General features: G+C 37.4%; 1 pseudogene; it reads right to left on the reverse strand.

Moving 5' to 3' along the window:
- LOC136830400 (G-protein coupled receptor 54-like) overlaps positions 1-9,825 on the reverse strand; it is a 48,978-nt pseudogene extending 39,153 nt beyond the window's left edge.
- Between the last annotated feature and the right edge of the window lie 1,360 nt (positions 9,826-11,185).

Here is an 11,185-nt window from a genome sequence, read left to right on the forward strand (position 1 = left end):
ACTGTCTTTCCTCAAATAATTTTGGCAAATGCTTCCTAAAGCTTGTTAGCAAACTTAATTGAATCTTCTCTCTCGCCCTCTTTTTCTGTCTGCCTTTCCTTTGGTAGCATTTTCTCTTACTCCATTTTCTCATCTATTCGTCTTTGATCCATTAGTCTCTCTGTCTCTGTCTCTCTGTCTCTGTCTCTCTCTCTCTCTCTCTCTCTCTCTCTCTCTCTCTCTCTCTCTCTCTCTCTCTGTATAGAGCTCGTGTTTACATTGCTGTGCTTCCCTTCCAGAGCCCCAGAATTGAATTACTTTGAACAGACAACCAAAAGACAAGAGAGTTAATCGAGAATCTCGTTCCAGGTCCTGTTATCTTATTCATGGGAGAGAAGAAGTGGAACGCCGTGTTTACCTGAAAGCGCTTGTAATGAAAGGTTTAACGAGGCGTTAATCCTCTTTCATAATGGACAGGTCAAAGGTAAGGAAATAAACTGTTGGTTAAAGTAATATATATATATATATATATATATATATATATATATATATATATATATATATATATATATATGTATATATATATTATATATTGCGTATATATATGTATATGTGTGTATTTATTACTCTTTTGAATTTCGTTCTACGACCCACGCTCTTGTGCTTCCCGTTTTTATTAACCTTGTTAATAGAATGCCATTGACATTGAATGAATGTAATTTCTTGAATGTGAATGTCTGTGTATCCTAGCTCTAGTTTTTGTTTTGGCAGTATTTCCAAGAGCAAGTTATAGCTTGGTTAAACTGGCTAGGTATGTGTATAAGATTGAGCTTTTGCGAGAAATCGACTCAGATTTGATGTGCTTTTGCTGAAAGGTTAATTTTCGTAATATAGAAGACGGGGATTTTGCCTGGTTTAAATGCTTCCATTATTAAAATGACTTATTTTCAAGGTTTCAGTTTTTTCTTAACCGTCTCTATACTTATGATCTCCTTTTCATATGATAATTTTATGACTTTATAGGTTTAAATTCAGTATCGCAATTTGAATCTCGGTGTTTTTAATAACAATTATCTGTACAGAAGCAGAATTAATGGGAATGGTTCCTCTTCACTCAATTTTAGATATTTGAAAGTACGCATAGTGACCGTCAGACATTATACTTGGGGTTTGGGTAGCCTATGTTCTGTCCTGAGTGTATTTTCTTGAATATGTTTTCGTTGCTTCCTCAGAATGCCTTCGACGACACTTTCATTTTACCAGCGGTCTCTAGTGGAATTATTTTGCACATGTGTATTTCGCGATTTATTTTTTTCATTCGTAAGTTCAGTCAGATCTGTTGGTGACGTTCGAAATAAGAAAACAAGCAACTATCTGCAATGGCATTTTCTTTAAATTTTATTTAATTGTCTTTTGCAATGCTTCTTTCTTCTAAGGATCCAGAGATTCCTGAAAATGGCGAGGGAAATTCTGTCTTGACAAAGATTCAGTGTGGTGAAAGACCACCACAATGGAACCTCATGAAGAGGTCTGAAGAAATATTCGAACTTCGAGAAGTTCTAATATTTTTGTAATACTGAATCTTTTCGTCTTTCATTTGTTTTGTACATTTTTGTACCTTTGTATAATCTAAATGGTAAGATGTGCTTTTCAAGGTATCACACATAAAAATGATTCGGTAAGGCGGCTTGAGTTTTGACAAATATAAAAATATAGTTTATTAATATCAGTTGTTACACACACACACACACATATATATATATATATATATATATATATATATATATATATATATATATATATATATATATATATATATATATATATATATATATATATATATATATATATATATATATATATATATTATATATATATATACATATGTGTGTGTATATATATATAATATATATATATATATATATATATATATATATATATATATATATATATATATATATATATATATATGTATATATATATATATATGTGTGTGTGTGTGCTGTGTGTGTGAGAGAGAGAGAGAGAGAGAGAGAGAGAGAGAGAGAGAGAGAGAGACCAAAATGAGAATCATATCAGTAAAAAACAGACAGCATGGGAGCGCTTTTGCTAGGGTATTTAAACGTGAGTGAGGGGATATTCTATGGATGTAACTTGTGGTATCAGAGGTGAGATTTATCTTTGTTCGCCTCCATAAGATAAGAGATTTAGCTTTTCCGTGACTGCTGCAGGATGGAGGTGCGACCATTCCTGCTTATATGAGTGATGAAGTTGCGACCCTACAGCGGGCTTGAAGGGATATTCAACAAGCACTTGAATGGTACTTGATGGTCACCTTTCAAACCTTCTCATTGCTGAAATGAGGCTCTTGCGAGGGACTTAAGCATTCAGTCTGGGAAAACGTAGGTTTGCACAACAGATTTGCCAGTGCTTATTTTTTATGGTCTTCCCGGGTACAGCTTGCACCTTCAGTAGTTGTCTCCGCTCCTGTTGGACTTGACTTGAGAAGTGGTAACATCCTTTCAGGGGTACAGCGTTTCGAAACAGTGACGTAAACGCGTTTATATTCAGCAAATGGGGCCAAAGAGTTAGAGGTGTAAAGGGTTCACATTAAGGACACGACTTTTGGGAATTAATTAAATGATTTTCGGATCTAACATCCAAGAGAATATAGGAATGCCTTGTGATTAAGTGGGTTTGATTTGTAAAAAGAGAAAGACAGGCAAATAGATAGGTGTTGTCATGATAAGAATAACATGTGCGATAGAATTGTGCAAAAGCGAAAATGAAGAGGAATGGGACATCAGAAAGTTCCTGCATCCATATGTTTTGTGTTGTGACTTGAAGTCAAGGCTCGCCTTATATTCAGTGTTGTTGCTATTTAAGAAAAAGTGTTTCTGAAAACGAATTAATACCAACACATTTTTCAAAGCATATGAAATCTTCTTAGTACCATAGACTACTTAAAATTAGATTAACCGTCATACTAGACATGAAAAAATTAACCTCCAATTTAATTACAAGACAAAAATATGACCTCATATTGAACACAAGGAGGCTGTTTTAAGCGCTCATGAGAGAGTTGTAACCAGCTTATGATCCTAAGACCAGGTAGCGTAAACCAGCCAAAGACCAAGAGCCTTTAAATTCCCGAATTAAATCATATCATAACCCCAAGGAAACAAACACAACTATGGTGCGACAAGTTACAACTACAATCAGTAAGACCAAATTTCAACTTTCGAGCCGCAAATCATAAATGTATGACAGAAAATTATTTTAAAATGTTGAAAATACAGACTGATAATCACAGTCACAATAGAATTAATCTTAGGGCTCACTCCATTGATCAAACGAACAAGATTTATCGCACAGAAGCAATAGGGGCAAACACAAGGGAAAGTAGGTGAAAACAAAATTTCAATACTCAAATTAATCGAACTTCAAGCTAAAGGAAAATTCAAAGCAGCTGTGAATCAGTGAAAGGGCAAAGGGCTAAGGATGGAAGAAGAAAGGTAAAAATGTGTAAAGAAGAATTTTTATATTGTGTTTGTTCCTGATTTACAAAAGCGGTTCTCTGCAAGATAACTCCTCAATAAAATGGAATAACTGATTCCATGCACAGGGATTTATATTTATGAATATTAACCAACGTCTTATCTCTGTAAAGGACAAGGGGAAGAGACAGAAATACACAAGACGCAAAAACAAGCAAGCAACGAGAGGGACAATGGCTGAGGGAATATCACGGTGTATTGGAATGCAAACCAAAGATTCTTTACTCTGGACAAGTAAAATGAAAGGAAAAGAGAGAGAGAGAGAGAGAGAGAGAGAGAGAGAGAGAGAGAGAGAGAGAGAGAGAGAGAGATTTTAAACAAAGAACGTAAAAATTTTTAGCTCTTCTTCCGAACTTGAATAATTAACGATTGTTGATCAACATAGAATATCAAAGTCAACTTACTCAACGATGGCAGACGGGAAGTTCATTAAAAACTGTTCACGCCACCTTGGTTCTCCCTAGTAAACCAATCAGAGGATACAGAGGTTAAATAACGATGGGGAGATAATTATTTTTATAGCAAAGGGTCCAACTCCATTCTTGACATAATTGTTAATATGAAACATAATACAATGTTCTTAAATATATATATACAGTTCCCATGGCAATATGCGAACGAAGCACTTGTTACGGTGGAATATTTTCCCACGAAGACCCGTGGTCTTAAACCCCATGGCGAAGGACAAATTGCTTGGAACTTAATTCCGCGCTTCAGTTTTAGCGAACGTCAAACAAAATGAACATGAAGTAAAATGAATTTTTCACGGTGATTACGCACACAGCTGGGCAATTATAATTATAGAATATTACAAGTTGTGAAACTGAAAGCATTTGTAACGCTCTCGTAACTGAAGTGAGAGAGAGAGAGAGAGAGAGAGAGAGAGAGAGAGAACGGGGAAACTTATTCACGACAGTTGAGGCGCATATTCTACGGCTAAGGAAGGCAAATATATGCAAAGATTAAATGAATGCCTAAAGACCGGTCTATTAACGTAAACGACGAAAAACAATGAAAACAAATAATTATAACTTATTTATCGAATACAGAAACGCGATTTATAATTACGCCATGCAAACACTTTCTTTCAAAGAACATAACAAAGTGGAAAATGGGTGTTTCAACGTATTTTCCAAAGCCATGAGTCAGACAACAACAAAACAAAAATCCTACGGATGCAAATAAAGATTGACTGAAGTGGAAAATACATGCAAAATTATCATAAACAAGTTTGCTAGTAGCCAGAAACCATTTTACAAGTTAAGTTGCATGATCGTGAGTTTGATTGAAACTTGTGCTATTCTGTTTCAAATCCATCCATTTTCTCTCCATCCATTTTCTCTTTGTCAGGCGCAGAAACAAGAGTCGAGAGATTGTGCGAACTTTCCTGTTAAGCGTCTCGGTCAATGGGTTTTGCAGTTGCCTTGGGACGAATGCGTGTCAGGATCCTACCGTTCCTGACGAGCTCTTGCTGTCATGACTGCTGGGCAGGTGTTGAGGAACCTGACGGTGGATTTATATGGAATGATTACCTATGGATTTTCAATAAAAATAAAATCCAAGTGGATCTTGTTTGTCCGCCCGGATGAGACCGGTGTGGTAGTTTGGAGATTGGGATGGTAGGAAAGACATGGCACATCCACCCTCCTCCTGCAAATCTGTTTGTCCATCCGGCTGGTGGTGGGGGTAGGTAGGGGCAGGAGGGTAGGGAGACATGACAGGCATCCACCCATCTCCGTGCGCCAACCTGTTAATGTACCTGTTTACAGGGAGTAATTACCAATGGCCGCTTTCAGAATTGGTGGCAATCGCAGTGGCAGTGGCAGGTGCAAGTGGCACAGGCGAGTGGCACTGTGATTTCAGACCAAGGCAGCACGCGCCATGCGTTTCAGGGTGGCAGCCCACTTCACAATGCACAAGATGGCATCATCGGATGAGGAGGTTATTGTTGGAATATTGGTGCTATGGTCGCCCGCAAATAATTAAAATGGAAGAGGTACTGGATACATCCGTATCTTAAAGATAATGTAGAAATAATTACAGTGTTTATGTAGTTGCAAAACAACTGGAGCTCGATGAAGAGAAGTTCCAGCTTTTTAGCGAAAGCGGAAAGAAACTTTTGCCATATGGTGATGAATAAAAAAATCCTGATTTTCAGTTCTTCAAAAGTCTTCTCCCAGACGTGGAAGGCTTCAGTGGTTCTGAAAAGACATTTTAAAATAAAATTATTGGAACTCATAGATGAAATAGTTAATGAAGGGTCAGTTTCTCGATCATCTATTGTCTCTGTATATTCACACTCGACAGACTAATATCTGCAGCAGCATCCCGAAGCTCACGACGTTATGGGTCAACAAGCAATGACAATGGAGCCTCATGATCAAGACAGCTACTCAGGATTTACTGTACTGTAAAGTTTAGTGTTTGTAATCATGATGCATATGTGATTAACCTATTTTGTGAATAATAATAAAGTATATTGGAAAAGGTCATGACTATTGCTAAACACCCTGTATTATGTTTTATAGGTCCCCTTTTGGAACTCAGTGCTGAGTTATCGTTTTGGCTATAATTAGTAGTAGTAGTAGTAGTAGTAGTAGTAGTAGTAGTAGTAGTAATAATTAAATTGCAATGTATTTCTCGTCTATTACTTCATGCCACTGTTTCAAATATATTTTTCAATTGCTGGAGACAATAATGATTTATCATCCCTTAGAAATATGAGTAGTCGTTCCTCTGCGCTCACACGTCTTCTGTAGTTAGTATCTTTCGGATGAATGTCCCTCTCATCAGGCAGTGTTGTCACATGTGCTTGCTCAAATCTGTCCAGTCTCTTGAAAACTAATCAGCATGTGTCATACATCCAAAAGTTTTCATTTTATTGTATATTTTGTTATTAAAATAAAAAAATTAATACTACATCGTCTAATAATAAGTTTGAATAGTTAAAGTTCCATTAAAGTTTGGCATCACAGTCCGGAGTGGCAAGTCGCACGCTTAAAAAAAACGGACATGTTCAATGTCGGAACAATGCAAGTCGCACGTGGCTCATGCGACGAGTCACGCCACCTCGGTGAAAAGGTTTCATAATTTCCTAGTGTTCGTTTTCATAGTGGCGCGCTAATTGCCATGGATGAATGCGAATGCCACCTTGGTGGATGAACAGGAATAATTAATACAGAATACTTACATATGGATATATTGGGAATTGTAGTGAATCGTTAGCTTTGATTCCGCAAGTTTAAATCTCTCCATCATATGTTAATTGCTCTGTTGCCCAGCCTCTTTCAAGGAGTTCAACAATGCTACTCAAGCAAAAGTGGGCTTAGCGAATGTCAGCGATATTCTCGTGGCCCTGCACATCCAGAATTGGGCTCTACGGACGTAAAAATTTCAAAGGGCAGACCCCCAACGTTCCTCATCGTCAGGTATATCCCCATATATACGTATAATCATATATATATATATATATATATATATATATATATATATATATATATATATATATATATATATATTTTTGTATATATATATCATACACCTTCAAAATATTTACCAGTGAGAATTTGTTGCTATTTTATTGTCTTTTCAAAATGATGTTATTAAACTGTTTACCTCTCACTGAAGAAAAGTAATAACTAAAATGAAAGACATCCTAATGTCCATGATTTTTCTTACTTAGTCCTTGACCTTATTTGGCACCTGTAACAAATATGGCATTCACACAAATCAAAAACATATAGGCACATACGCACATAAACAGACCACACAAAAACGCTCATAAATCTTCTCCTAAGATATATGCAAACTTGCAAGGATAATGAGATTGCTAGCATCTAGGAGAGACGTGACACTCTTTTTTCCATTTAGTAATACTGGAGCATGGTTGGATTCAGCTGAATAACTTTACAATTTCGTCTTGTAAATTGTTGTGGTGGTATTTTGTAAAGTACAGGAGCCTAACACTTGCTATTTATTGATTATTGTTCTTATTATAGTTGCCTGACCCTAAAGAACTTTATCATGAAACTTGAAACCCTCGTGATATGTTACTCAAATGATATTTTTTTTTTTTTTGGTCTATCAACAGTCATCCATATTTGACTGGGTGGTTTTTATATATAAATGTCAGGGTTCAGGTTGCATCCTGCCTCTTGAGTGTCCCATCACTTTTCAGTCATTTTCTATGTTTCACTGTTTCCTCTTGATTAGCACAAATTCTTTATGAATCCTGGAGCTACTTTGGCATCTAGTTTTTCCATTCCTTTTCAGGGATCTTGGGATCGTGCCTAGTGTTCCTATGATTATGGGTACAATTTCAACAAAACAAATATATATCCTTCTTATTTCGATTTTCAGGTCTTGATAACTTCTCAAAATTTTTCATTTCTTTCCCTTTATCTCTCTGGTGTCCCATGGTATTGCCAACATCAATGGGAGTATCTTATTTCTTCTTGACTTTGTCAATCAACGTCACGTGATCACCCATATCTGTTCTGATACCATAGTCCCAGAGGATCTTTGGCTGATAAATGTTTTTTGTACACTCCCTCAGGTTGTGTTCCTTCCACTTATTACTGCAATATATCAATGGTGTTTTCTTGCCAGGCTCCAGTGGAGGGCTTTTCCATCACTGAATCACCTGTTGCCTTTTTGTTTCTGTTCTAAAGATGCAAGCGCCTGACATTATACTTGCTATGTGGTTTATTGGTCTCATCTTTCATCATTGCATCTTCCTGAATATGGGTTAAATGTTATTTCCATCTCTATTGTTCTTTGGACATATCTGGTTCTCCGAGGTCCTGATCTTGTGCTGCTGTTAGCAATTTCTTTCACCTTTCCTTCTTTAGTTCTTTCCTCTTATCTGTAATCTTTGCCATGTTTCATCACTGGCCAGTTCTTTTGTCTGTCTCATGTACTGTCCATGCATTGGTTTGTTGTATCTTCATTTTCCCTTCTGTTTTTCATCCTCCTGTCCCTGTATCCATTTCTGGGTCTTCAGTCTACTTTTATCAGTCCTTCTTCCCTTATTGCACACTTTCTTAGTTTGCCACTAGTCTTCACTGGTTTTGGAGATATTGCCCCAGTGTTCATGCTCTCAATGTTGATGCAGTTCTCTTTCCAAAGTAATTTCTCCCCCTTTTTTTGTGTTGTGTTCCTCTGTTTTGTATTTGCTCACTGGGTGTAGTGGTACTTTGTGTATTGTCATGTGTTTTCTAGTTTTCTGGTCTATGCTGATGGAGGTTCAAAGCTATTTGTCCAACTCCACTTGGTGCTTGTCCATATCTGATTACTTGCTGGTGGTGCTTAAACATGTGTTTATGGCTTTCTGTTCTCTCATGTTTCCAAATCATTGAGTTTTGACTTGAGTAAAAGCCTAAAATCTCTGCATATATTCTTTCCCTGATCGTGTCCTTCATCTCTTGGTGTTTTATATCCTCTCCTTCTATTATTCCCAGGTATTTGTCCTGTCTCATGTATGTGTTTGATGCTATTCCCGTCTGGTAACTTTATCCCCTTCAGTCCTTGTTACTTTGTCTTTTGTATGTTGACTAAATCACACATTTTCTATTCCAAACTCCATCTTGATGTCCCCAGATAAAATCCTCTGGCCATCAGTCTGGACTAGGGTATCTATTTCCTTGATGCTCATGCCCTTTCAGCTTGATGTCGTCCATGAACATCAGATGGTTTAATTCTGTTTTCCTTTCTTTTCGGTTGGTACCCAGCATCCATCTTCTGCAGTACTTTTGTCATGGGAATCATGGCTACTACAAAGACTAGTGGCGACAGTGAGTTCGACATGAAAGATCCCTTCTCCTGATGTTAACCTCTGCTGATCTTATCCCAGAGCTTGTCTCCAGAAAACTGTATTCCAGTTGCACATTGTATTTTTAACCCTAAAAGCTGATGGTGTTTTCCTCTGCCCCATATATTTCTGCAGGCTTTCTATTAGCCACGTGTGCAGTATAATGTCCCTCTCCTGAAGTCTTTCTTGTAGTCAATCCAAACCATGCTTAGGTTGGTTTTCCTTTTCTTTTCTATTCTTCATTACCATTTTGTCTATTAGGAGCTGGTCTTTTGTGCCCCTACACTTCCTCCTGCTGCCTTTCTGTTGATGGAGGATGGTGTTTGTATCCTCTAGGTAGTTGTGTAGCCTTTCACTGATGATACCTGTTAGTGACTTCCACATTATTGGTAGGCAGATGATAGGCCTGTAGTTACTTGCTATCTTTCCCTTGTTCTTGTCTTTCTGTACTACGAGGATGTACTCCCTGTGGTCATCCATTTGGGCTCATGGTGGCTTGTGATACAGTGCTGGAGTTGTTCTGCTATTTGTGGGTGTAGGGCCTTGAAGTGTTTGAGCCAGTATCTATGGACTTCATCTAGTACCTTGGGCTTTCAGTTGGGCATTTTCTTTGGTTGGTGTCTGACTGTGTCTGTCGTGATCTCGGTGAATCTTTGTTTATTCTCCCAATTTCTTTTGCCTTGATTTCCTGGAGCCATGTTGCATGTTTGTTGTGTGATACCAGATTGCTCCATATGTTTTCACAGGATCTCTTACTGGTTTCATGAAACTTCAGGAATTTCCTGGTGGTTGTCTTCCCCTCTTAGTAGGCTGTATAGTCTTTTCTGTTTGGTTCCAAGAGTTTGTTCTGTTGGTATCCTTTATTCCTGTTAATGTACCGTTGGATCTTATGTGCTTTGGCTTTAAGCCTCTGTTTTATATCTTCTATTGTGTTGTTTAGTCCCTTCTGTATTATGTATTTTCATTCAGTTCCTCTCTTGTTTTCTTGCTTCTTAGCCTCTCTTCTGCCATCTCTTTCAGTTTACTCAAGTCAGATCTCATTGCCATAATTTGTTTTTCAGGTGCCTTTTCCAAGGCAGCTAGCTGTTTTAGTTCCTGTTATTAAACCATTGTGATGGTCATGTTGGTGTTTGTATCCCCATGGGTTCTACTTCTAGTCTTGCTCCTGCATATGTCAGGTTATTTGTTTCTGTGCTAAAGGTGGTGTGCATTAGTCTTATTATTTCATTAACTTCACTTTTTTTTTCCTTAGTTTCTTTGTGTTGTAGGCTTTCACGGACAAACGATCTTTGTCCTTTCTGTATCTGGCTTCATCCATTGTCTGATCTTTTCCACCCATTCCGACCTCTCTGTTACATCTTGGGTGTTTCCTCGTGCGTCGTTGTTTGGTAACTCATCATTCCTGTCGTTTTCTGTGTCATCGCTCTTAGTTCGTCTTCTTGTCTTTCATTGCTGGGTGTTATTTCTCAAGGCCATTCCAGTTCCTCTCTTTCTGCTGTGGAGAATCAGTTGTTTTTCTTTATGTTCCTTACTTGGTCTGCCAGCCTCTGTTCTGTTTGAAATGGTGTTGTTTCTCTCATTCCAGATGTTGACCAATCTTCTTCTGTATCCTCTTTTTCAAATGTCAGGTTGTTTCTGATGTAGCATCTCCATATTTCCTTATAATCTTCTCTTGTCCATTTTTTTTCTGGTTTGCCTCTGTAGCTGCAGTCTCTGGTTGCTAGGCTATTATTATTATTATTATTATTATTATTATTTTATTGATTATTATTATTATCATCTCAGTCATCCAATTCAACTGGATGGTATTATATTTCTCCGTGGGGTTCAGGTTGCATTC

Source organism: Macrobrachium rosenbergii, chromosome 46, assembly GCF_040412425.1.
Source record: "Macrobrachium rosenbergii isolate ZJJX-2024 chromosome 46, ASM4041242v1, whole genome shotgun sequence".
Classification (NCBI taxonomy): Eukaryota; Metazoa; Arthropoda; class Malacostraca; order Decapoda; family Palaemonidae; genus Macrobrachium; species Macrobrachium rosenbergii.